Source organism: Callithrix jacchus, chromosome 3 (assembly GCF_049354715.1).
Source record: "Callithrix jacchus isolate 240 chromosome 3, calJac240_pri, whole genome shotgun sequence".
Taxonomy (NCBI): Eukaryota; Metazoa; Chordata; class Mammalia; order Primates; family Cebidae; genus Callithrix; species Callithrix jacchus.
In genome coordinates, this window is record NC_133504.1 from 82816085 (window position 1) to 82822792 (window position 6708).

The 6708-nt window shown below is 39.6% G+C and overlaps 1 pseudogene; it reads left to right on the forward strand.

Annotated features, from left to right (window-relative positions):
- The first annotated feature begins 4704 nt into the window (after nt 1-4704).
- On the forward strand, nt 4705-5972 carry LOC100397221 (selenophosphate synthetase 1 pseudogene; annotated as a pseudogene).
- The last annotated feature ends 736 nt before the right edge of the window (nt 5973-6708 follow it).

The following is a 6708-nucleotide window of genomic DNA, read 5'->3' on the forward strand; positions in this document are numbered from 1 at the left end:
TGATTGGCTATTGAGGAAACAAAGGGAAGGCAATTTCATTGGCTGTTGAGAGGCAGGAAGTGCCTGGAGCTAGCTGTCATTGGTAGGTGGGCGGGACCTTGGGTAAGTGGGCCTTCTGGGAGCATATGGGGCACACCGCTACCAGGCAGGGTTTGGTGGGGGCTTCTTTTAAAAAATTCTTTTGTAGGTTTTTCAAGAGCAGGCTGGGGGTTGGATGCATAGTTTAATGCTGAGTGTGACCTTGGGTATGATATGCAGAGTCTAGTGTGGGGAAGCCATGTGGCGAGGCCAGATAAGGAGCTTGAGTGATGACATAGTTATCAGGCACGGAAAGGGATGGATGTGTCAGTTTGACTCCCGGCCAGGCAACCCGCCTTACAAATATGTTACAGTAGGTAGCTAGTCAGTCATGAACAAGGCAGGAGAGGGCTCCCCCTGCCCCACCAGGAATGTCAAGCAACCATCAGATGATGGGTCAGGCAATTGTTACTGTTTCTCTAAATTAATAATTGGTCACAGCCAACAGCAGGGAAAGGCAGTCTCCCAGTAGATAGAAACACCTAAAATTGGTGATTAGTAGCTTCCCAGGAAGATCTCAGGAGTTGGGTGGGCTAAAGCATGTGCACTAAGAGTCAAAATGGCGGCTAACCTTTCTCTGGGAACTCTGTACTGATAAGGGAAAAACTCAAATGAGCACATGTACAACTCTAGTAAACACACTGCGCATGCAGTTCCTCCCAAACACTAGCAGGTCGCTGCACAAGTGGACAGCCCACCCCAAGGGAACAATCAGGAGAGAAGGGACACGAGACCCTGGAAACATGCTAACATATAAAATCCTAAGTCAGTTCAAACGGTGCACCATTCACCTGATCTCTCACGTCACCCGCTTGGCCCTTTTCCAAGTGTACTTTATTTCCTTTCATTCCTGTTCTAAAGCTTTTTTTTTTTTTTTTTTTTTTGAGACGGAGTTTCGCTCTTGTTACCCAGGCTGGAGTGCAATGGCGCAATCTCGGCTCACCGCAACCTCCGCCCCCTGGGTTCAGGCAATTCTCCTGCCTCAGCCTCCTGAGTAGCTGGGATTACAGGCACGCGCCACCGTGCCCAGCTAACTTTTTGTAATTTTTAGTAGAGACGGGGTTTCACCATGTTGACCAGGATGGTCTCGATCTGTTGACCTCGTGATCCACCCGCCTCGGCCTCCCAAAGTGCTGGGATTACAGGCTTGAGCCACCGCGCCCGGCCTAAAGCTTTTTAATAAACTTAGTCCTGCTCTAAAACCTGCCTGGGTCTCTCTTGCCTTGTGCCCGTAAGTCGAATTCTTTCTTCTGAGGAGGCAGGAATTGAGAGTGCTGCAATTTGCTGCTGCTAACATACATACAATTGGTAACTGTTAATATATTAATGGTTAACATTCACTATGAAATTTTAAGTAATAGTATATTATCCGCAAATATTTTTAAAAGTGAGGCTCAATGGCTATTGTGAAACGCATGTAAATTTTTAGCATTCCATATAAGCTGCTATTCTCCAACTGCTTATTTTTTCCTTATTATTATTGTTAGTTTTTATAGGAGCTGGACTGTTAAAGCAATCAGAGGCTGAAAGTTCAAGTATTATAAAGCAAACCCTTGGGTTTGTTACTGTAGTACGAACATTGGGAGAAAAATGAAAGCATGCATTGGTTTTGAGCTACAAAATTGTTAACTAGAACCGAGGTTATGTCTGAATGTTCCTTTACCTTAAAAAACATTTATGAATTGAATCCTAAAGTCCGTTTCCAAATGAATTTCAAATACATGTTGCTTACTTTCAATGGATGCAGTTGTAACAGAAATTCATTCAATTTTGCTGAGTTTCATAAGAAATTATCTTACCTGTTCCATAAACCTTAGAAAATAGATCTGATTACCAAAGAGCAGAATTAACTAGATAAAAATTGTGTGTGTTTGTGTGTGTGTGAGAAAGAAAGATTTGTGAAGTGTGTGACAATACATTGCCCTATTTTTCTGCCTCTTCTGATTTCAGATATTGTAGTTTATAATAAAAAGCAGAGATACAAAGACAGACAATGGATGGATATTTAGACTGAAAGAAAGATAGATGGATAGATAGATAGATGATAGATAGACACATCAAGTCTTCTAGAATGCAGAAACTACAAAATGATATTCAGGTGCAGAAAGAAAACTATATTTATAGGAGCTGTATTTATAATGGCCCCAAAACAGCTGTGTTCATAATGGCCCCAAACTGAAAATAACCCCAACTACATAATACAAGTTCATAGTACAAAGTGAACATTTCTCTAGGCAGAAAATATTATCAAATTTCTATGCTGCTCTCTATGAAGACCATGGCCAAAACCAACCAAACAAAAAAAACCCTGCAAAAACATTTTTTTCTCCTTTTCTCATGCTCAAAGCACATAAGAAGGAGTATAAAGTACTTGTTTATTCATGGAGACATCTAAAGTTCTTTTTTTTTTTTTTTTCCATTTCACTCTTCCACAAATGAGGCTTTAGATCTTAAGAGTGGAGTGATGCCTCCCATGGCAACACTCTATAGTACTTAAAACAACGACTACTTGAATTGAACATTATAATAGGTTTAACACTTCAGACACTCTGGGTGTGTGTGAGTTAGTGGGAAAGGGATAGAGAATTCTTACTTTTTAAGTAAGAGTTATCTCTTGTCAGCCTGTAGAAATCTGATAGATAGTAGAAAGTGTCAACAGAAATGTCATTTAAAGCCAGAGCTCTTAAGATGCTAACTATTCTGTAAATTGTTTCAGACACTTGGTTATGACCTGTTATGCATCGGTGCTGTCTACAAATGTCTTCTCTTTGTAAAAATGTTTTAACCAACCCATTTTCTTCCTGTAGGTACTTTCTATTTTACATTCAATTTGTAATGCCATTCTCAAATGATCTACATTAAATTGAGCCAGATAATAACTGCTCACCTGGAACAAATGTTACTACAAGTTTTCCTTTAATGGTTCTCTCTGATTTTCTTATAGTAACAAGCTCAAAAGTTTCTATAAAATTCCTAAGCAGGGGCCAATGATAAAATAGGCTTGAAAAATGATCTGTTAGCTAGCTCTCTCTTTAATATAACATACTAAAATACCTAAGCAGTACAAGAAGTGCAGCAAGCTTTGGTTAAATACATTATTCCAAACTTATTTAACTAAAGACTCTTCCTTTCACTCACAAAATCACATTATTTTAGGAAATGTCACACACTTTTCAAAATTATTAACATTTCAAAAAGACATTTTAGAAAAAATAGAATATTTGTACATGCACAATTAAAAAACCAAATTTAATCAACTTGGATTCATCAGTTGAAGATGGCCCATATGATCTAAATGCGTATACGGAACACATAAAAATGAACCATGTTAAAGCAGGTCTCAAATTTTAAACAATAAATTTTCAGAAACTGCTCTGATCACAACACACTAAAGTTAGAATTAAATTATAAAATAATGCATAAATTTGTCCCAATGTTGTTTAAATTTAGCAAAAGTCTTGCATTCTAAATTACCCAAAGTAAAAATATATATATGTATAATGAGTGTGTATATATATAATGTACCTGTGTGTGTATATATATCTATATATAATGTAGTAAGAATTTTAAAATGCTAGAAAATATAATGGAAATGCTAAACAGAAAAAAACTGTGAGATATAGGTTAAGTGCTATTTTTCAGAGAAATTTTTGAAGCTTTAAATTATCTTTTAAAATGTATGTTTTGATATTAAGAAAGATCTTTATTTTAGTTCTAGTGATTAGCTATAATCCTATATTTTTGTAATAACTTTATTCTAGTCTTCTTTTGTACAATACCTATTTTTCTTTACAATAAGCAATAATAAAAGTATCTAATACTTTCTCCACTTCCAGCTAATCTTAGCCCATTGTATTATTTTTTTTTTGATACTTATTTTTTATTGTTAAATATGTTTATGCTCATGCTAATGATATTTCAGCTTAAAATACTAACTTCTGTCTTTATTTTAATACATATGAAGCAATTGTTATACTTATTTTCTGCCTTATCTCATTCTTCTTTTGGCTTTAATTTTTGTATCGTTCCTATATTATTCTTAGAAGATGGATCAATATATTCAATGATCACTAGCATTTCTTTGTAAAAAATTCCCAAATTATCCTATATTTTGAAAAAGCTTCTTTTCTACCTCACCGCCAGCATATCACTACCCTCAAAACTGGAGAGACAGGGGGATACAGCCAGTCACAGTGGCTGTCCATCCGCATTGAAGAAGGAGCACTAAGAGCTAAGGATCCAAACACCCAGATACATAAGACCTATAAAAAGATTTAGACTCAAAGAGACAGAAAACTGATGAGGACAACCAGGACTTGAACTCAGATCTGGAACAAGTAAACTTAATAAATATTTATAGAGCTCTCCATTTTAAATACACAAAATATACATTCTCCACTTTAAATACACAAAATATTGATCGGCCATTATTAATACCCATTTTTAGAATAAAGCAATATTCCCGGCGCGCCCAGCCTCCGGGAGCGTGGCGGCCCAGCTCCCGCAGGGCCGCGCCAAGCCAGGCGAGCCCCCGTGGCGTCCAAGCGCGGGCCGGGCCCCCGCCGTAGCCGCGCGGCATTTTTATTCAGGCGACGCTTAAGGGAGCCCGGCCGCGCCCGGTGCATTGTGGGAGCGGCCCGCGGCCCGTTTTCGGGAGGAGGCGGAGGGCGCAAAGCGAGCCGGTGGATCCGTAAAGAACCCAGCCAACCACAGAGGGAGGGCAGGGGCTGAGCTGTGAGGAGAGCGGGCCCCAGAACCATGTCTACTCGGGAGTCCTTTAACCCGGAAAGTTACGAATTGGACAAGAGCTTCCGGCTAACCAGATTCACTGAACTGAAGGATACAGGCTGCAAAGTGCCCCAAGATGTCCTGCAGAAATTGCTGGAATCTTTACAGGAGAACCACTTCCAAGAAGATGAACGGTTTCTGGGAAGCCTTCTGCCAAGGCTTGGCATTGGAATGGATACTTGTGTCATTCCTTTGAGGCATGCTGGGCTTTCCTTGGTTCAAACCACAGATTACATTTACCCGATCGTAGACGACCCTTACATGATGGGCAGGATAGCATGTGCCAATGTCCTCAGTGACCTTTACGCAATGGGGGTCACGGAATGTGACAATATGCTGATGCTCCTTGGAGTCAGTAATAAAATGACCGACAGGGAAAGGGATAAAGTGATGCCTCTGATTATCCAAGGTTTTAAAGATGCAGCTGAGGAAGCAGGAACATCTGTAACGGGCGGCCAAACAGTACTAAACCCCTGGATTGTGCTGGGAGGAGTGGCTACCACTGTCTGCCAGCCCAATGAATTTATCATGCCAGACAATGCAGTGCCAGGGGACGTGCTGGTGTTGACGAAACCCCTGGGGACACAGGTGGCAGTGGCTGTGCACCAGTGGCTGGATATTCCTGAGAAATGGAATAAGATTAAGCTAGTTGTCACCCAAGAAGATGTAGAGCTGGCCTACCAGGAGGCGATGATGAACATGGCGAGGCTCAACAGGACAGGCGGCCTCCTGATCTGTTTACCACGTGAGCAAGCAGCTCGGTTCTGTGCAGAGATAAAGTCCCCCAAATATGGTGAAGGCCACCAAGCATGGATTATTGGGATTGTAGAGAAGGGCAACCGCACAGCCAGAATCATGGGCAAACCCCGAATCATCGAGGTCGCACCGCAAGTGGCCACTCAAAATGTGAATCCCACACCGGGGGCCACCTATTAATCTAGACAGAAATAGCTGTTTGGTTTTGTTTTTAAATAGCTCTATTTCCTTTATCATCACTTCAATTAAAGACTATAAACAACAAAAATCTCATTGTGTCTACATATCGGGTGACCTTAGGTTGGTTTGTAAGTGGATACAATTAATAAAATAAAATCCATTGCCTTTTCTTCCTGTTACATTAACTGAAGATGCACCTAATCTTGAGGCAGCTTCTGAGTTGAGAATTATATTGTTATCCAATACTGTTGATTCATTTTGAATCTTTAGACACTTACCTCTTGCCGCATAGGCTCTTTTTAAAGGTGCTTTCACATAGCACAGACATTACCAATAGTCGTGTCAGATAGCAGTTGGTGTCTTTTCATTTTGTGTATATTTATCATATAAGTCTGATTTTTTTTTTTAAGTGTCTTGAATGGTTTTCTGGAGAGACGGCATTGGTAAGTGGCACATGACGATATCCCAGTCGTAAGAGGGTTGCATGATTCCTTTGAGTCTTTGGTTTGGAAAGCCTATCTTGTCTCTCAAGAGCATCTTGGATCCAGGACATTCTCCAGTAGTGCATTCAGTTCAAAACGGCAAGTGCTTCACTGCATGGAAAACACTTTGAAGACAAAAAAGAAGTCTTGTTTCTTTTTTTGTAGCCTTCCTGATATTTACAGTAATACCATTAACTGTTTTCTTTATCGATAGCAAAAAAGGATACTTTTTGCAATGTAATTAGATGTTCTATAGTGCTACAAGGAATTGCCTTCCAAAAGGAGGTTTATGTATGATACTCATTTACAATTCAATATATAATTACGCAAATAATTTTTAAATATGATCAATAATAAAGACTGTTCTGTGGATGGTAGTGTTTAATACATTTTATATTTTGTATAGTGATTTTAGGCCTTTTGT